Here is a 7,397-nt window from a genome sequence, read left to right as displayed (position 1 = left end):
TGGAAATAAATTGCTGACATAGATAGAAGTATAGGTCCATGTTACTTTCCTAAAGTTATACTCTTTATCTTCTCAGAAGCAACAGGTCACATCATTCACATATTTAACCTGCCTGTGGACTTCAGAACATAGCTCCTTGTATTTGTTAGCTTTTGTTACTATAATGCTGCATAACAACCACTCCAAAACTCAATAGCTTTCAACAACAAGCATTTATTCTCACAATTACAAGTCTGTAGATCAACTCTGGTTCAGTCAATCCAGGCTAAACCGGGCTGGGAAGCACTGCATCAGCCTGCCAGACAGCTGCATTTGGCCAGATGGTTGTTGAGTCAGGTTTGCTCCATTTGTATTTATTCTGAATCTCAGGCTGAAAGGGCAGCAACTACCCAGAAGTAGACTTCCTCATAAGGTGACAAAAGAAATTCAGGGCATGAGAGTGATACTATCCAGAAGAGCCACAACAGGAAATGCTACCTTGCAACAATAGGAAGCAAGTGGCCAAGATCTTCTCTAGACATTTGCAAAGAATAACATGTGTCAATGGACAGAGTAAGCAAGATTTGGATTCAATGAGCAACACTGATTAAGCACCTACATCAGCTAAGCCTATGCCAGGTATTTTCAGAAATATATCAATCCTTGCAACAAAGAGTTGTATCCATAAACATTAAGGTTATAGAGGAGCAATGCTAAAGTAGACCAGAAAAAAAGAAGAAATGCTTAAAATTCTCCACCTCCACCCCCATCAGTGCTAAGGATCTCATAGTTGTCACATAAACAGAAGGGTTTGTGTGAGCACATCTGGGTGGGCAGAGGTTAAGGTAAATGGCCCTTACACTTGACTTCCTGGATTCAAATCCCAAGTCTCCCATTTTGTAACTGCAAACTTATCAAGGTTTTAACATATCTGTGGCTTGGTTTCCCCATCTGTAAAATAGGGTGGTGAGAGTATATATTTCATAGAGTTATCATGAAGGTTTAATAAAACAACACACCTAAAATCATAAAGCAGCACCAGACATGTAGAAAGTGCATAATAAATGTTAGTGTTGTGCCAGGGTACATTTCACTCCTTGACCAAGAACTTGTAGCTCCTTTATTTTGTCATTCTTTTCCTCCTGTCTCATATAGTTTTTGTATTTTTTTCCAATGTTTACTGACCTCAAAAAAGAAAGTATGGGGTAGTGCTTTTAGTTTACATTTGAGTGAACAATTAGTGAGGTTAACTTTTTTGACATGTATTTATCAACTAGAATATTTTTAGAAGCCTTTCAATAATGGCTAATCTTTGCCCTCTGAGAGTGGTTGATTTTTTGGACATAGCCAAAAGCCATTCAAAAGGATGACCTGATTACTTCCATGTCTAGTCATGTTTGAACTATAGTATAACACAATAATATAAACAATCGCTTCAAAGAATGTTTATTTTCTGGAGGGAAAAAGGGTGAGTCTCTCCAACATACCATTCTGGCTCCCTGCCTGGCTCCTCTCCAAGATGGCACCTGGGTGTGAGGGAGATAGGTGGGGCTTAAATGACATCATGGAAGGTAACAATTCATTCCTCTGGCTACTCTGGCTCTTCTGGCTCAGTTGCATGGTCCCTGGTCTACCTGCTGGGGTTCGCAACTGAAGTTTATGTCTGTATTAAGTAGAGGAACTTATAGACCAGGCTTTCCTCCACTGGTCAGGGCCATGGGATTGCCTGGATGGCTCTGCCTCACACCAGCCCTCCCTGGTAATTTAGACTCTTCTGTTAGTTTGAGACTCTCTCTCTTTTGTTATGACTCTAATTTTGCCTGGCCCAGGTGGTTTGGCATGTGGTCCTTATCCAGAGCACCTTAACCCTGTCCAGCCATGGTGACTCCCATTGGCAATATTCCCCAAACAAATTCCCACCATTTTCACTGGAAATAAGTATAGGTCAGGAAAGCTAAGCTTTGTAGCCTCCCTCTTTCTAGCCATAGCACACTGCCATGTGGATGTGGTCACACCCCAGGATGATGATCTGCCCTTGGTGACAGCGCCACTTATCCCATGTGCCTCCCCACTTTCTGGGCCAAGCTAGGAGAACGCCCAATCTAAATTGATCTCTAAACTCCTCATTCCTCCTTCCTCTTTCTTTCTCCTTCTCACTATCTCATAGGACCCCAAAGGTCAGCTATCTCTCACCAATACATCATGCCCTCGTCTTTTATTCTAGCCTCTTGGAGATGGCTTAATGGAGCACAGCAGTGTTTTTTTGTACACACTGGGAAAATTCCATAAGCTGAGTCAATTGGGCCAAATTGTTGAAAAGTTAAAGGAAGATTAAAGGAAGGTAGAAATCAATCCTCTTTCAAGAGAACACCTGGCTTGCGAGGTTATTTTCTTTCTGGATCATTTTATTTTGCCTGTCAGAGGAGGAATATTAACTTGTTCTTTCCTTTTACATTTCTTCTCTTAAATATCACGATCTTCCCCCAGGATGATGGATGCCAGAAGCCAGCTAAAGCAAAGGTCAAGAATAGAAGAAAGTAAAATAAAAAAGCACATTAATAGGTTTCAAAACATTACCTCCATTAAGCCATTTTCATTAGCTGTAATTATAATTAATCCTTTCCTTTCTTCCTCTAATTTGGTTTAGTGCTTCTCAACTCTCTATTATGTGTAAAAATTAGTGTGACTCATGGGCATTATCGGAATTCCGATTCAAACAAACCAACTGTAAAAAAATAACTTTTTATAAAATAAAGGAAAGCTGTTACTAGATGATATCAATAAATTATTGTTACTTTTGCTGGGTGTGATAATGACATTATGGTTAAATAAAAAATACTTCACTTTTTAAAATATAGACAAGTATGTAACACATAATGACACAATGTCTATGATTTGCTTTAAAATAATGCAGCAAAATAAAAGGCAGGGAGGTTATTTGGCAGACAAACCAAATACAGCAAGATATTGACAGTATTTGAAGCTAAGTAATAGCTATAGAGATTTTTCTCACACAGTTTATTTCTGTGAGTGATAGACATTTTCAAAACAAAAAGCTTTCTAAATCAATTAGTACAGGGAATTATAAAACATAAGTCATGTGTGCTGTACTTAAAGGTCACTTCAAGGGTGATGTGGATTATAGCAATTTCAACTGCACAGGCTCAGATGTAACTCAACACCCATCTCGTCATCCCATTGTCAGCACTGAGTTTTATCAGTTTCCCAACATTGAACAAGCTAAAAAATACACATATAGTCAAGTTGTTTTAATTTACATTTGGGAGGTTTTAGTAAGGTTAAATTCTTTTCATATATTTAGTACCCTGCAAATTTTCAGTAGCTCTTTCAAAATGGCTAATTTTTGTCCTCTTAGTCAATTTGATTTTTTAAAATCACCAAAAGCTTTTCATAGCTACCTAGTGAAAGAATCAACAGGGAGAATAGTCAGAACCCATTCTGAACCCTCACATCTTCAAATGAACTAGCTCCAATTTTCCCCTGGGCCTTACAAACGCCTCCACAGGCCCTGCTCAACAGAGCAGTCAAGTACCTGCCACTGACAATGTCAGCCCTTGAAGATACGCGAACAACCCCTCGAGTGGGACAGATCTAACACTCCTCTGGATGGTACAGACGATACTGATGATGACAACCATAATGTATAATGTATTTTGCACCAATTATGTGCTAGGGACTGTGTAGACACAGCGCCCCTCAAAATTTTCCAGAAAAGTGCCCTCTAATGCACAAAATGAGCATGAGACCCCAGCTGGTTGTAAAAACACAGCCCAAGGATGACTGCAGCAAGGGTAAACATTTGTTGACGTCTCCTGTTTTGTCTTTTAAATGAATGTGATTTTCACATTCTCTACCACATAATAGGACTAACATTTACTGAGCACTTATAAGAGATGCTGTTTTAAGTTTTTTACATACATCATTGCCCCAGTGTTTATGGCGTTCCTATGAAGCTGAAGCTGTTATTACCTCCACTCTGTAGGTGAGAAAACAGGGATAAGGAAGTGAAGTAACTCACCTGAGTTTGCACAGCCGGCAAGTGCTGGAGCCAGAATTTAGACTCCGACAGCCGGGCTGTGGACATAGTGCCTTTAACCACTAGGATATATTTTGTCCCTAGGGTGTTCGTTCTCTTGGGGAATGGGTAGGGTTTACAGGAACAAATTTAAAGGACACATGGACAAAAACTAGGGGTGGGTGGGCTGGAATGGGAGTAAAAGGGAGAAAACTGTACTTGAACAATGATTAAAATAAAATTTAAAAAAAAGAATCAATTGTATCTTCTGATTTACTGTGCACCCATAGTTTAGAACACCAAAGCCATTCTGTGCCTTCTCGAGGCCCTGACACATACCGCTGTGTAAGCAGAGTTATGATGACCCAGTTGGAGAAGCACAAACACGTACTATTATCTCCAGTCCTCCCAGTGAGAGAGCAAAGTAAACATCATTATCCTGTTTTAGATCTTTACCTAAACCGGGGTGACTCTTTTCTCTGGGACAGGACTTTGATTCTTTAAAAATTAGTGAAAATAAAGGGGTGAGCATCCGGAAAAGTTTATTCCACTCTTGGCTTTGATCTTTACCAAGGGCAAACCTTCAGTGTCATTGCTTCTCAGGTTTCTCTAACTCAAATGTCACACACATGCATGTGTGCACACACAAACACACACCCATGCATGCACACACACACTAATCTTAGGTCAAGCCCCAGCCGCATTCCATGGGAACCAGCACAACTTCTATAGGTGACAACTAATAAATGGACACTGACCCTGGCTGGTGTGGCTCAGTGGACTAAGAGCCAGCCTGTAAACCAGAAGGTTGACAGTGCGATTCCCATTCAGGGCACATACCTGGTTTGCAAGCCAGGTCCCCAGTTAAGGGTGTGAGAGAGGCAACCAATTGATGTATCTCTTGCACATGAATGTTTCTCTCCCTCTCTTTCTCCCTCCCTGCCCCTCTCTCTAAAAATAAATAAATAAAATCTCCAAAAATGTTTTTCAATAAAAATAAAAGGACACTGGACACATGAATGAGCCAGGGGCCCCTGTAAATAAGTCTACCTTAGGTTTTTCTCTTGACTTTCTAATTACAGCTGTAAGCATCCAGAGCCTATTTTAGACCTTTTGAAGTCAAATTTTGAAATTTACAGAAAGCATTTTCCCAATAAGCACTGAAGAGGCAGCGTGAAATAGCAAGAAATGGACCCCCTTGAAGTCAATCAGACCTGATTTGACTCCCAGCTCCTCCAGTCTTCAGTCCGTTGGCTGCCGGCGACTGTTTAGCTTCCCTCATCAAGCCTCCTTTTCCTCATCTGTGTGGCAGTCAAAGCAACAGACACCACACGAGGTTGTTACAGGACCAAACGAGAACACACATGTGACCATCCTAGCATTGTGCTTGGGAAAGCATAAGTGCTCAGTAAAAATTACCTAAATAAAATGAATTTGAGGGGCATAGTAGTAAGGATATTGCACACACACATTTGTATATGTGACGTCTGTTTTAAGAAACCACCCTCCTAAGGAGGACTAGAGAAGGTTCTGGGAGCCAGATGAAAATATGGTTTTCACACTATGCCTTTTTACTATTTAAATGTTTACAACAATAACATATACACATATTTCTTTCTCAGTTAGAAATACAGGGTGTGGCAAAAGTAGCTTTACAGTGGTTCCCATGGAAAATAATACAATAATTAATAACTATTAACACAAAAATAAACTGTGTTCCATGTACTCATGACTATACACCTACTTTTGCCCTTCCTGGTAATGTCATGGTTATTGTCGTTATTGTTCAGCAGAGGGCTTTCGGAAGACCAGATTTTGTTCTCTGCAGCCTGTTTCTTGAGCTTCTTACTTCCACCTTCTCATGGGCAGGTCCACTGAAGGCCGACTGTATGATCAGATTATACCCACCTTGAATGTGTGTGTAACCACTGGCATATAAGATAACAGTAATAGAAGCTGATGCTTATGCTGTGCCTACTTAGCACTCTCTGAGTGCCCAGCCAGACTAAGTGATTTCCCGGGGTTGCAGAGTTGAGAAGGAGTAGAGCTGAGATTTCAGCACTGGTAGTCGGGCTCCACTCCTGTATGTAACCACTAGACACAGTGTGGTCTCACCAAATCTTAGTCACCACTCCACAGTCTGACATGCCCTTGCATCCCTGCCCAGTCTTTGCTTTTAGACCAACACCTTCCCTGAATCAGAGCCTGAGGCTGAGACCAGAATGCTTCCCAAACCCCCACACCCCCAACCGCACCCCCACCCCCATCCCCCCAACCCCAGGACCTGGAGGTGGTCTGCTCAGCCCTGCCCCCTCCTCCTCCGGGCCTGCTGCAGGGTCCAGTCAGAGCGCCTCCTGGCAGCTCAGCCCACTGCCAGCTGCTGGTGGCCCCAAGCCCACTGTCACTGATCAGCGTGCCTCCCCACCTCCCAGTAAGTTCTGGAATCAAGACTGATACTGCTACATCCCCTAGGACACTCACTCAGCAGGCTGTTGGGACAGAAGTGACATGAACACTTCAGATGTTGCTGGCTCAGCGTCCTCACCTGGGTTTTTCTGAGATGTCTCACAAACACAGGGATGTGTGCCCCCTCAGGGATATCTGCAGCTTGCAGTCTTCTGGAGGGGGCTCCGCCCTGTCACCACTCCCAGTGGTGAGCGTGGCACTTCCTTCCCAGGGCTCTCAAAGCTCAGTCCTCAGGGCAGCCCCGAGTGGCACCCACTTCCCTGCCTCGCTGGGGAAGGGGCCTTCTTCCACAAACCTGGGTCTCGCTTTGCCTGCTGGGCCCCCAAGTAGCCCTGCTTGGAACCCAAACCTCACAAAGAGCTTTGTAAAAACCACATCTTTAGCCTCTGACATGGAGCCCTCTATTCAGGACCTACCGTAAATCTCAGGTTTAGATTAGGAAGTATAAACAGCAGTGTGGTTTCAACTTCTTCCTCCCACACGCTTGTCTTCTCCTCAGCTCTACTCCAGAGATCTGTGAACGAAACTTGTCCCACAGCCAGTTCTGTGAGAGGCATTGCTACTTCACCTTGTACCCTCTTGGTCCATCTGATCACCGCCCCAGCTCCCAAAAGAAAACTCTTCTTCCTGGCCCTGGACATTGTCCCGGTTGGAGAGAGCCCTGAGAAATGTTTCCACTTTGGCCAGTTAAAGCACTTCCTATGCCAGTTTCCTTTCTAATCTGTGGGAGAAGCTCGTTCCATGGCAGTTGTGTGAAAGTGAGGGCCTGAGCAGGGGAGGCCAAGCAAAAAAGGGGTGAAGGCGTCAGAGAAAAGGGGATAACAGGAGGCCACTCAATCAGCAGTCCGAGTGAAAACCTTCCCGCTCCCATCTGACATCAGCAGATCAGGCAACTTTCTTCCCCCTCCTCATGGTT

General features: G+C 43.1%; 1 long non-coding RNA gene across 1 annotated transcript; it reads right to left on the bottom strand.

Moving 5' to 3' along the window:
* Positions 1-1,113: 1,113 nt before the first annotated feature.
* On the bottom strand, positions 1,114-7,087 carry LOC118500633. Its single transcript, XR_004903211.1, has 3 exons — positions 6,898-7,087; positions 5,230-5,316; positions 1,114-2,488 (listed from the first exon to the last, which is right to left on the bottom strand). It is a non-coding gene; the product is annotated as an uncharacterized LOC118500633 (long non-coding RNA).
* Between the last annotated feature and the right edge of the window lie 310 nt (positions 7,088-7,397).

Source organism: Phyllostomus discolor, chromosome 5 (assembly GCF_004126475.2).
Source record: "Phyllostomus discolor isolate MPI-MPIP mPhyDis1 chromosome 5, mPhyDis1.pri.v3, whole genome shotgun sequence".
Classification (NCBI taxonomy): Eukaryota; Metazoa; Chordata; class Mammalia; order Chiroptera; family Phyllostomidae; genus Phyllostomus; species Phyllostomus discolor.
This window is presented reverse-complemented; position numbering and strand designations above follow the sequence as displayed.